The sequence below is a fragment of the Gobio gobio genome (assembly GCF_949357685.1).
Source record: "Gobio gobio genome assembly, chromosome: 18".
In the NCBI taxonomy this organism is placed as follows: Eukaryota; Metazoa; Chordata; class Actinopteri; order Cypriniformes; family Gobionidae; genus Gobio; species Gobio gobio.
In genome coordinates this window covers 50,279,973-50,292,472 of record NC_137111.1, presented here as the reverse complement: position 1 = coordinate 50,292,472, position 12,500 = coordinate 50,279,973, and the positions used below count along the sequence as shown (strand labels likewise).

The 12,500-nt window shown below is 42.5% G+C and overlaps 1 protein-coding gene across 1 annotated transcript in view; it reads right to left on the bottom strand.

The window, feature by feature from the left end:
* The window catches only part of stk32c (serine/threonine kinase 32C), a gene marked incomplete at both ends in the record, with an annotated part of 117,913 nt that overhangs the window by 28,407 nt on the left and 77,006 nt on the right, over window positions 1-12,500 (bottom strand). The gene's annotated exons all lie outside the window — the stretch shown is intronic.

Below are 12,500 nucleotides of genomic sequence, written 5' to 3'. Positions count from 1 at the left end.
GTTAGATGCCAATTAGGGCGACATTTCTCATTTTCATTTAGTTTAACTTGAATATGAATATTAAATATGAATTTAAATTTAATGAATTTTTAGTTTAACTATGAATTAAAATGAATAAAAAAACTAAACAGACATTAAAAAAAACTCATACAAATGACAAAAACTAAATTACTAATACCTAACCCTAAAATTTAAAATGTATAATTTAGAAAATATTTTATTCCGAATTTTTTTTTTTTTTACAAAAGCATACATTTTATAAAACTTTAAAATTAAAAATGTATAATTTAAAAATATGGTATTAATAATGTAAATAAAATAAAAAGACTAATAAAAAACGCAAAACACAAACTTAAAAACTAAAATTATTAATACAAATATTCAGAAATCTAAAAAACATACTTATACATATACTAAAATAAATTATTAATATATAATTATTAATTAATAAAAACTAGACATATCTACAAAAAACTGACAAAAAAAATAAATTTTGTGTAAATATTATAAATGCAATATATTAATTAAAAAATATGAATAAAACATTACTAACATATATGAAAACTATAATAGTCTCTCAATGATCCTGAAATAACAGTAAAGCATCGCGAGTCCTTCAGCACCTGAACTGAAGTCTCCACTGTGACCCTCGTTCTCATTATATGCTCATGAGTGTGTGTGTGTGTGTGTGTGTGTGTGTGTGTGTGTGTGTGTGTGTGTGTGTGTAGGACCCTCCTCTCAGAGCACTCCAGAGCTCATTTCCTGTCTGTAAGAGGCTTCAGGTCTGAGAGACAATCATCACATCTATTATGGATCTCATTCACTGCTAACGGACAGCATCACATTCACAGCGGCTCAGAGGTCAGAGGTCAGAGATGATTCATGTGTGAGAAGTGGACATGATGACCAGTGAGTGCATGAGGTGCAGTGGTTCATCAGGAGTTTAAAGTGAAGAGTGAACACACTGATCATGGCTGAGAATAATGTCCATCAGCAGCACTATGATCAGTCTAGCCCTCTGCTGCTCTTCTGTAGGGGGCGCATTGGTCGTCATAAGTGACCTAAACATTAAACTTCCTCCACTCCAGTAAAACCAGTGCAATTTATTTTTCTCCAATAATATTTTTTCTTTTTAATTTTGTATTTTGAGATGATTTGATGGTATTTTTTAATATTTATGCAATAAGTATGATCTATTTTTGCCATTGAATTATTTTTTTTTTTAATTAAATTTTTTATTTTTTTTTATTTTATTGCAGTATTTCAGGTTAAAATAGAGACTAGGCCCTCAAAATATTTTTTTTAAGGCAGATTGGCCCCTCTTTTGGAATTATTTAAGAAATCCTGCCACCATGTGTGTAACCACTAGAGGTCTCTATGGAGAGGCTTGAGGATTCACTAGCTCTCTTTTGAACACATTTAATTTTTTTTTGTTGATGGATTTGAATATATATTTAAAAAATCTCAAAGACTATTTATTATAAAGTTTTAGATATTTTTTGTTTTGTTAGAAATATCGATTTTTTTTTTCTGTGAATTTGTGTTTTTGCAGATTTCTCATTAATTTCCTATGGTGTCATTTTTGACCAAAGAGCACAAGTGGGAGTGTTTTTTTACGACCAATCAGCATGCTCGAATCATGACCCCAATTTGTTGTGTGTTTACATCCCTAATGCTAGAAAAGTCACCAAGTTTCATATCATTCTGATGAAGCTGTGATTTTTAACATGTAAAAACAGATTATTTTCCGGTCAGAAATGACTGAAGAGCACCAGAGGGTTAAAAGCCTCCACAGATCTGCACGCTGAAGTGTGTGTGTGTGTGTGTGTGTGTGTGTGTGTGTGTGTGTGTGTGTGTGTGTGTGTGTGTGTGTGTGTGTGTGTGTGTACGGACACACAGCAGGGAGTGAGGAAGGTTAGCAGGCGGGGAAGAGTCCGAGTGGATGAAGTAATCAGGCCATGATGACAAATGAGACGGGCTGAGAGAGGAACACGCACAGAGAGAACAGCATCTCGCAAAAGATTCGCAGTGTCCCAGATCCAGAACTGGCGCATGTCTCGCCTCACGAGCGGCTGGAGGTCACACACACACACACACACACACACACACACACACACACACACACACACTCTCTCTTCATTCCTCATGGATTCCTCCTGATCGTGTCCCGGAGCAACGCCTCACCACTGGCCTTATTTCACAAGGTGCCTTCATGAGGAACGTCCCGAGTGAACTTCACAAGTTTCCTGGACTGCGGAGGAGAGGAAAGTTCCAGCGGAGGAGAGGAAACTTCCAGCGGAGGAAAGAGGGAGAGATGGAGAGATGAGGGAGAGATGGAGAGATGAGGGAGAGATGGAGAGATGAGGGAGAGATGGAGAGATCAGGGAGAGATGGAGAGATCAGGGAGAGATGGAGAGATGAGGGAGAGATGGAGAGATGAGGGAGAGATGGAGAGATGAGGGAGAGATGGAGAGATCAGGGAGAGATGGAGAGATGAGGGAGAGATGGAGAGATGAGGGAGAGATGGAGAGATGAGGGAGAGATGGAGAGATGAGGGAGAGATGGAGAGATGAGGGAGAGATGGAGAGATGAGGGAGAGATGGAGAGATGAGGGAGAGAGGGAGAGATGAGGGAGAGATGGAGAGATGAGGGAGAGATGGAGAGATGAGGGAGAGATGGAGAGATGAGGGAGAGATGGAGAGATGAGGGAGAGATGGAGAGATGAGGGAGAGATGGAGAGATGAGGGAGAGATGGAGAGATGAGGGAGAGATGGAGAGATGAGGGAGAGATGGAGAGATGAGGGAGAGATGGAGAGATGAGGGAGAGATGGAGAGATCAGGGAGAGATGGAGAGATGAGGGAGAGATGGAGAGATGAGGGAGAGATGGAGAGATCAGGGAGAGATGGAGAGATCAGGGAGAGATGGAGAGATCAGGGAGAGATGGAGAGATCAGGGAGAGATGGAGAGATGAGGGAGAGATGGAGAGATCAGGGAGAGATGGAGAGATGAGGGAGAGATGGAGAGATCAGGGAGAGATGGAGAGATGAGGGAGAGATGGAGAGATGAGGGAGAGATGGAGAGATCAGGGAGAGATGGAGAGATGAGGGAGAGATGGAGAGATGAGGGAGAGATGGAGAGATGAGGGAGAGATGGAGAGATCAGGGAGAGATGGAGAGATGAGGGAGAGATGGAGAGATGAGGGAGAGATGGAGAGATGAGGGAGAGATGGAGAGATGAGGGAGAGATGAGGGAGAGATGAGGGAGAGATGGAGAGATGAGGGAGAGATGGAGAGATCAGGGAGAGATGGAGAGATCAGGGAGAGATGGAGAGATCAGGGAGAGATGGAGAGATCAGGGAGAGATGGAGAGATGAGGGAGAGATGGAGAGATCAGGGAGAGATGGAGAGATGAGGGAGAGATGGAGAGATCAGGGAGAGATGGAGAGATGAGGGAGAGATGGAGAGATGAGGGAGAGATGGAGAGATCAGGGAGAGATGGAGAGATGAGGGAGAGATGGAGAGATGAGGGAGAGATGGAGAGATCAGGGAGAGATGGAGAGATGAGGGAGAGATGGAGAGATCAGGGAGAGATGGAGAGATGAGGGAGAGATGGAGAGATGAGGGAGAGATGGAGAGATCAGGGAGAGATGGAGAGATGAGGGAGAGATGGAGAGATCAGGGAGAGATGGAGAGATGAGGGAGAGATGGAGAGATGAGGGAGAGATGGAGAGATGAGGGAGAGATGGAGAGATGAGGGAGAGATGGAGAGATGAGGGAGAGATGGAGAGATGAGGGAGAGATGGAGAGATCAGGGAGAGATGGAGAGATGAGGGAGAGATGGAGAGATGAGGGAGAGATGGAGAGATGAGGGAGAGATGGAGAGATGAGGGAGAGATGGAGACACACTGAAGGGATCATGAGACTCAAATGTAGATCTTCTGAGAGTCAATGTTTGGGTTCAAACGTTCTTTATAAGATCATGAAGTCAATCTCAATCTCACAACTATAGAAAACATATAATAATTCAAATATCTATCCATCATCTGTCTATTCATCCGTCTATCTATCCATCTATCCATCTATCTGTCTGTCAGGCCGTCCATCATCTATCCATTCGTCTATCTATCTATCCATCTATCCATCCTCTATCCTTCCATCCATCCTCTATCCATCCATCCACCCACTCACTCATTCATCCATCCATACTCATTCATCCATCCATACTCATTCATCCATCCATACTCATTCATCCATCCATCCATCCATCCATCCACCCACCCACTCACTCACTCACTCACTCACTCATCCACCCACCCACTCACTCATCCATCCATCCAAACTCACTCACTCACTCACCCACTCACCCATTCATTCATTCATTCATCCATCCATCCATCCATCCATCCATCCATCCATCCATCCATCCCACCTACCCACCCACTCATTCATCCATCCACCCACCCACCCATTCATCCATCCACCCACCCACCCACCCACTCATTCATCCATCCACCCACCCACCCACTCATTCATCCATCCACCCACTCATTCATCCATCCACCCACCCACCCACCCACCCATTCATCCATCCACCCACCCACCCATCCACCCATTCATCCATCCACCCATCCACCCAACCACCCATTCATCCATCCACCCATCCACCCAACCACCCATTCATCCATCCACCCAACCACCCATTCATCCATCCACCCATCCACCCATCCACCCAACCACCCATTCATCCATCCACCCATCCACCCAACCACCCATTCATCCATCCACCCACCCACTCATTCATCCATCCACCCACCCACCCACCCATTCATCCATCCACCCACCCACCAACCCACTCATTCATCCATCCACCCACCCACCCACTCATTCATCCATCCACCCACCCACCCATCCACCCATTCATCCATCCACCCATCCACCCAACCACCCATTCATCCATCCACCCATCCACCCATTCATCCATCCACCCACCCACCCAACCACCCATTCATCCATCCACCCAACCACCCATTCATCCATCCACTCACTCACCCATTCATCCATCCACCCATCCACTCACTCATCCATCCACCCACCCATCCACTCACTCATCCATCCATCCATCCATCCACCCACTCACTCATCCATCCATCCACCCATCCACTCACTCATCCATCCATCCACCCATCCACTCACTCATCCATCCATCCACCCATCCACTCACTCATCCATCCATCCACCCATCCACTCACTCATCCATCCATCCACCCATCCACTCACTCATCCATCCATCCACCCATCCGCTCACTCATCCATCCAACCACCCATCCACTCACTCATCCATCCATCCACCCATCCACCCATCCACTCACTCATTCATTCATCCATCCACTCATTCATCCATCCATCCATCCTTCCACCCATCCACCCATCCACCCACTCATTCATCCATCCACCCACCTACCCACTCATTCATCCATCCATCCATCCACCCACCCACCCACCCACTCATTCATCCATCCACCCACTCATTCATCCATCCATCCACCCACCCACCCACTCATTCATCCATCCACCCACCTACCCACCCACTCATTCATCCATCCACCCACCCACCCACTCATTCATCCACCCACCCACTCATCCATCCACCCACCCACTCATCCATCCACCCACCCACTCATTCATCCATCCACCCACCCACCCACTCATCCATCCACCCACCCACCCACCCACTCATCCATCCACCCACCCACCCACCCACTCATCCATCCACCCACCCACCCACCCACTCATCCATCCACCCACCCACCCACCCACTCATCCATCCATCCATCCACCCACCCACCCACTCATCCATCCATCCATCCACCCACTCATCCATCCACCCATCCACTCACTCATCCATCCACCCATCCATCCACCCACCCATCCATCCATCCATCCATCCACCCACCCATCCACCCACCCACTCATCCACCCACCCATCCACCCACCCACTCATCCATCCATCCACCCACCCACTCATCCATCCATCCACCCACCCACTCATCCATCCACTCATCCATCCATCCACCCACTCATCCATCCATCCACCCACCCACTCATCCATCCACTCATCCATCCACCCACCCACCCACCCATCCATCCATCCACCCACTCATCCATCCATCCACTCATCCATCCATCCATCCATCCACCCACCCATCCATCCATCCACTCATCCATCCACCCACCCATCCACCCACCCACTCATCCATCCATCCACCCACCCACTCATCCACCCACTCATCCATCCATCCACCCACCCACTCATCCATCCACTCACTCATCCACCCACCCACTCATCCACCCACCCACTCATCCACCCACCCACTCATCCACCCACCCACTCATCCACCCACCCACTCATCCACCCACCCACTAATCCATCCACTCACCCACTCATCTATCCATCCATCCATCCACTCATCCACCCACCCACTCATCCATCCCTCTGTTTGATGTCATTGGCTCTCTGAGAAACGGCTGAGACGTGAGCGTGACCTCATCCGTGTTTCAGTCAGACGAGTGTTGATGGTGCTGATCTGGGTGGTGTTTTATAGACGGTGTCCTGTGTTTGTGTGTGTGTGACGGAGCTGTTTTCTGCGGTGACTCAGAGCGGGTAAATGGATACAGTAATTACAACTTTCTGCCTACTTGACATTTTAAAGGCTTAAAAGAGTGGAGGAGGAGGAAGCCCTCTCTATTCCCTACAGCAGAGCTTCTTTGACTCAGAGGCGGAGGCTGTTCAAAGCTCAGAGTGTGTGAGACGCATGAAAGAGAAAATCCCGTCTGCTTCAACAAAATCATTATATATAGACAGTGTGTGTGCTGAGATGGAGTCGTCAATGTCAAACCGTCCTTCCCTTCTTCACATGACTTACAGAAGCATCAGTGTCCTTCAGAGAACACACACACATCTGAAGGAGGACAGAACATCCATTGTTCTTATATAAAGCGGTTTTTATATCTTTTCTAAAGAAAATGTGTGCAAAACTGCCATGAAGAAACACAACTCAACTTTAATCCTTCAATAGTGCTCGAAGTTTGATCCCATCACTGCCAGCACTCGTACTAGTGATCGAGTAAACACTGCAGATTATTACAGACTAGCCTACAGCTACAAAACACAATCCCCAAAATAATATCATTAGACGTCCACACACGGCAAGTTGTTTCATTTAGTTCATTTCTGAAGCTGGAGAGACAAAAATCTCCTTAAGATGAAATCTAAGAAAGCAATTCTTAAGATATCACACTCACACACAACTGTAAAAACACAACTTGATCCTCCAGAATTAGTCAATTACAGGCCAATCTCAAATCTTCCCTTTCTGTTTTTTTTAGTTTTTTTTAATAGACTCGAAAATAATGTAGGTTTTAGTGGAATTGCTTTATCATGGTTTAAATCACACCTATGCGACCGTTATCAGTTTGTATCAGTAAATGAAGAGATGTCCCAGCGAGCACAAGTTCAGTATGGAGTACCACAAGGCTCAGTGCTAGGACCGCTACTCTTCACCCTGTACATGCTACCACTGGGAGATATCATTAGGAAGCATGGCGTTAGTTTTCATTGTTATGCTGACGATACTCAGCTCTATATTTCTTCACGCCCTGAAGAAACTTACCAATTCACAAGATTAACGGAATGCAGAGCTGATATAAAACATTGGATGACCGGTAATTTCCTGCAACTCAATTCTGAAAAAAACTGAATTTTTAATTATTGGACAAAAAAGCTCCACAAGTAGTAGCCTAGAATACTGTCTAACACTTGATGGCTGCTCTGTCCAGTCCTCTGGTCAGTGAGGAACCTGGGTGTGCTCTTTGATACCAATCTCTCGTTTGAAAGCCACGTTTCTAGCATCTGTAAAACTGCTTTCTACCATCTTAAAAATATATCTAAATTACGGCACATGCTCTCAATGCAAAATGCTGAACAGTTAGTTCATGCGTTCATGACCTCAAGGCTAGATTATTGTAATGTTGATGAGCTGTAGATTATTGTAATGCTGATGAGCTGTAGATTATTGTAATGTTCATGAGCTGTAGATTATTGTAATGTTGATGAGCTGTAGATTATTGTAATGCTGATGAGCTGTAGATTATTGTAATGCTGATGAGCTGTAGATTATTGTAATGTTGATGAGCTGTAGATTATTGTAATGTTGATGAGCTGTAGATTATTGTACTGTTCATGAGCTGTAGATTATTGTAATGTTCATGAGCTGTAGATTATTGTAATGCTGATGAGCTGTAGATTATTGTAATGTTGATGAGCTGTAGATTATTGTAATGTTGATGAGCTGTAGATTATTGTAATGTTGATGAGCTGTAGATTATTGTAATGTTGATGAGCTGTAGATTATTGTAATGTTCATGAGCTGTAGATTATTGTAATGTTCATGAGCTGTAGATTATTGTAATGTTGATGAGCTGTAGATTATTGTAATGCTGATGAGCTGTAGATTATTGTAATGCTGATGAGCTGTAGATTATTGTAATGTTGATGAGCTGTAGATTATTGTAATGTTGATGAGCTGTAGATTATTGTAATGTTGATGAGCTGTAGATTATTGTAATGTTCATGAGCTGTAGATTATTGTAATGTTGATGAGCTGTAGATTATTGCAATGTTGATGAGCTGTAGATTATTGCAATGTTGATGAGCTGTAGATTATTGCAATGTTGATGAGCTGTAGATTATTGTAATGATCATGAGCTGTAGATTATTGTAATGTTGATGAGCTGTAGATTATTGTACTGTTCATGAGCTGTAGATTATTGTAATGTTCATGAGCTGTAGATTATTGTAATGCTGATGAGCTGTAGATTATTGTAATGTTGATGAGCTGTAGATTATTGTAATGTTGATGAGCTGTAGATTATTGTAATGTTGATGAGCTGTAGATTATTGTAATGTTGATGAGCTGTAGATTATTGTAATGTTGATGAGCTGTAGATTATTGTAATGTTCATGAGCTGTAGATTATTGTAATGTTGATGAGCTGTAGATTATTGTAATGTTCATGAGCTGTAGATTATTGTAATGTTGATGAGCTGTAGATTATTGTAATGTTCATGAGCTGTAGATTATTGTAATGTTGATGAGCTGTAGATTATTGTAATGTTGATGAGCTGTAGATTATTGTAATGTTGATGAGCTGTAGATTATTGTAATGTTCATGAGCTGTAGATTATTGTAATGTTGATGAGCTGTAGATTATTGTACTGTTCATGAGCTGTAGATTATTGCAATGTTGATGAGCTGTAGATTATTGCAATGTTGATGAGCTGTAGATTATTGCAATGTTGATGAGCTGTAGATTATTGTACTGTTCATGAGCTGTAGATTATTGTACTGTTCATGAGCTGTAGATTATTGTACTGTTCATGAGCTGTAGATTATTGTAATGTTCATGAGCTGTAGATTATTGTAATGCTGATGAGCTGTAGATTATTGTAATGTTGATGAGCTGTAGATTATTGTAATGTTGATGAGCTGTAGATTATTGTAATGTTGATGAGCTGTAGATTATTGTAATGTTGATGAGCTGTAGATTATTGTAATGTTGATGAGCTGTAGATTATTGTAATGCTGATGAGCTGTAGATTATTGTAATGTTCATGAGCTGTAGATTATTGTAATGTTGATGATCTGTAGATTATTGCAATGTTGATGAGCTGTAGATTATTGTAATGTTGATGAGCTGTAGATTATTGTAATGTTGATGAGCTGTAGATTATTGTAATGTTGATGAGCTGTAGATTATTGTAATGTTGATGAGCTGTAGATTATTGTAATGTTGATGAGCTGTAGATTATTGTAATGCTCATGAGCTGTAGATTATTGTAATGCTCATGAGCTGTAGATTATTGTAATGTTCATGAGCTGTAGATTATTGTAATGTTGATGAGCTGTAGATTATTGTAATGTTGATGAGCTGTAGATTATTGTAATGTTGATGAGCTGTAGATTATTGTAATGTTGATGAGCTGTAGATTATTGTAATGTTGATGAGCTGTAGATTATTGTAATGTTGATGAGCTGTAGATTATTGTAATGTTGATGAGCTGTAGATTATTGTAATGTTGATGAGCTGTAGATTATTGTAATGTTGATGAGCTGTAGATTATTGTAATGCTCATGAGCTGTAGATTATTGTAATGTTCATGAGCTGTAGATTATTGTAATGTTCATGAGCTGTAGATTATTGTAATGTTCATGAGCTGTAGATTATTGTAATGTTCATGAGCTGTAGATTATTGTAATGTTCATGAGCTGTAGATTATTGTAATGTTCATGAGCTGTAGATTATTGTAATGTTGATGAGCTGTAGATTATTGTAATGTTCATGAGCTGTAGATTATTGTAATGTTCATGAGCTGTAGATTATTGTAATGTTCATGAGCTGTAGATTATTGTAATGCTCATGAGCTGTAGATTATTGTAATGTTGATGAGCTGTAGATTATTGTAATGTTGATGAGCTGTAGATTATTGTAATGTTCATGAGCTGTAGATTATTGTAATGTTCATGAGCTGTAGATTATTGTAATGTTCATGAGCTGTAGATTATTGTAATGTTGATGAGCTGTAGATTATTGTAATGTTGATGAGCTGTAGATTATTGTAATGTTGATGAGCTGTAGATTATTGTAATGCTCTACTGGGTGGTTGCCCTGCTCGCTTAATAAATAAACTCCAGCTGGTCCAAAACGCAGCAGCTCCAGTTCTTACTAGAACCAGGAAGTGTGACCATATTAGCCGGTTCTGTCAACACTGCACTGGCTGCCTATTAAACATCGCATACATTTTAAAACTTACAAAGCACTAAATGGTTTATCTCCAGTACTTGAGCTCTTAACACATAATACTCCATCACGTCTACTGCGCTCTCTAAACTCTGGCCAGCTGATCAGACCGAGAATATCCAAATCAACTGCAGGCGCTCGACCCTTTTCCTATTTGGCTCCGAAACTCTGGAACAATCTTCCAAACATTGTTCGGGAAGCAGATGTCAGTTTAAATCTAGACTAAAAACACATCTCTTTACTGTGGCATACACATAAAACACTTTTTCAATGAAATGATTGTTAGGCTGCATTAACTAGATCAGCCGGAACCGGGAACACTTCCCATAACACCTGATGTACTCGTGACATCATCAGAAGAACGGCATCTACGCTAATGCTAGTCTCTCTGTTTATCCCGAGGTTTACTGCAGTCAGCCGGATCCGGGCCGTATCCAGTTCAGATGGTGGACCTGCGCCCAGAGAAGACCAACACATGACCAACACAAGACCAACACAAGACCAACACAAGACCAACACAAGACCAACACAAGACCAACACAAGACCAACACAAGACCAACACAAGACCAACACATGACCAACACATGACCAACACATGACCAACACATGACCAACACATGACCAACACATGACCAACACATGACCAACACATGACCAACACATGACCAACACATGACCAACACATGACCAACACATGACCAACACATGACCAACACATGACCAACACATGACCAACACAAGACCAACACAAGACCAACACAAGACCAACACATGACCAACACAAGACCAACACAAGACCAACGCATGACCAACGCATGACCGACGCATGACCGACGCATGACCAACACATGACCAACACATGACCAACACATGACCAACACAAGACCAACACATGACCAACACAAGACCAACACAAGACCAACACAAGACCAACACAAGACCAACACAAGACCAACACAAGACCAACACATGACCAACACATGACCCTGAAGTGTCTGCAGAGACCGTGATTAGACGCCCCCTGAAACTGCCTCATCGACACGACATCTCAATAAACCAGTCTCCGGCGTGTTGACTCAGATTGTTTGAATATTACAATTAAATAATACTTAAATCGATATGTCATCCTCAATAAACCCGTCTCCAGCGTGTTGCCTCCGATCATTCGAATATTGCACTTTAATAATTATTTAATCAACATCATCCTCAATAAACCCGTCTCCAGCGTGTTGCCCCCGGTCCCTCGAATATTCTAATCTATTATGACCTCCGAGCTGTAAAGCTGCCAGAATAATAATAATAATAATAATAATAATAATAATAATACGCTGTTTGTTAATTGGCCAGAGGAGAACTGGCCCCCCCTGACTGAGCCTGGTTTCTCCCAAGGTTTATTTTTCTCCATTAGGTCACCTGATGGGGTTTTGGTTTCCTTGCCACTGTTGCCTCTGGCTTGGCGTGCTCAGTTGGGGACACTCAATTTTTCAACTAAACATCGAAATAAATCTAATTATTAAACTAAATTAACCATTTAAACTAAATTACTGATCTAATTATTGATCTAAAGCCTACACTGTCACTGTATGATAATTGAAATGAACTGATGACATCAGCGTTTTTTTCCAGAATGGCTATACAGCTGA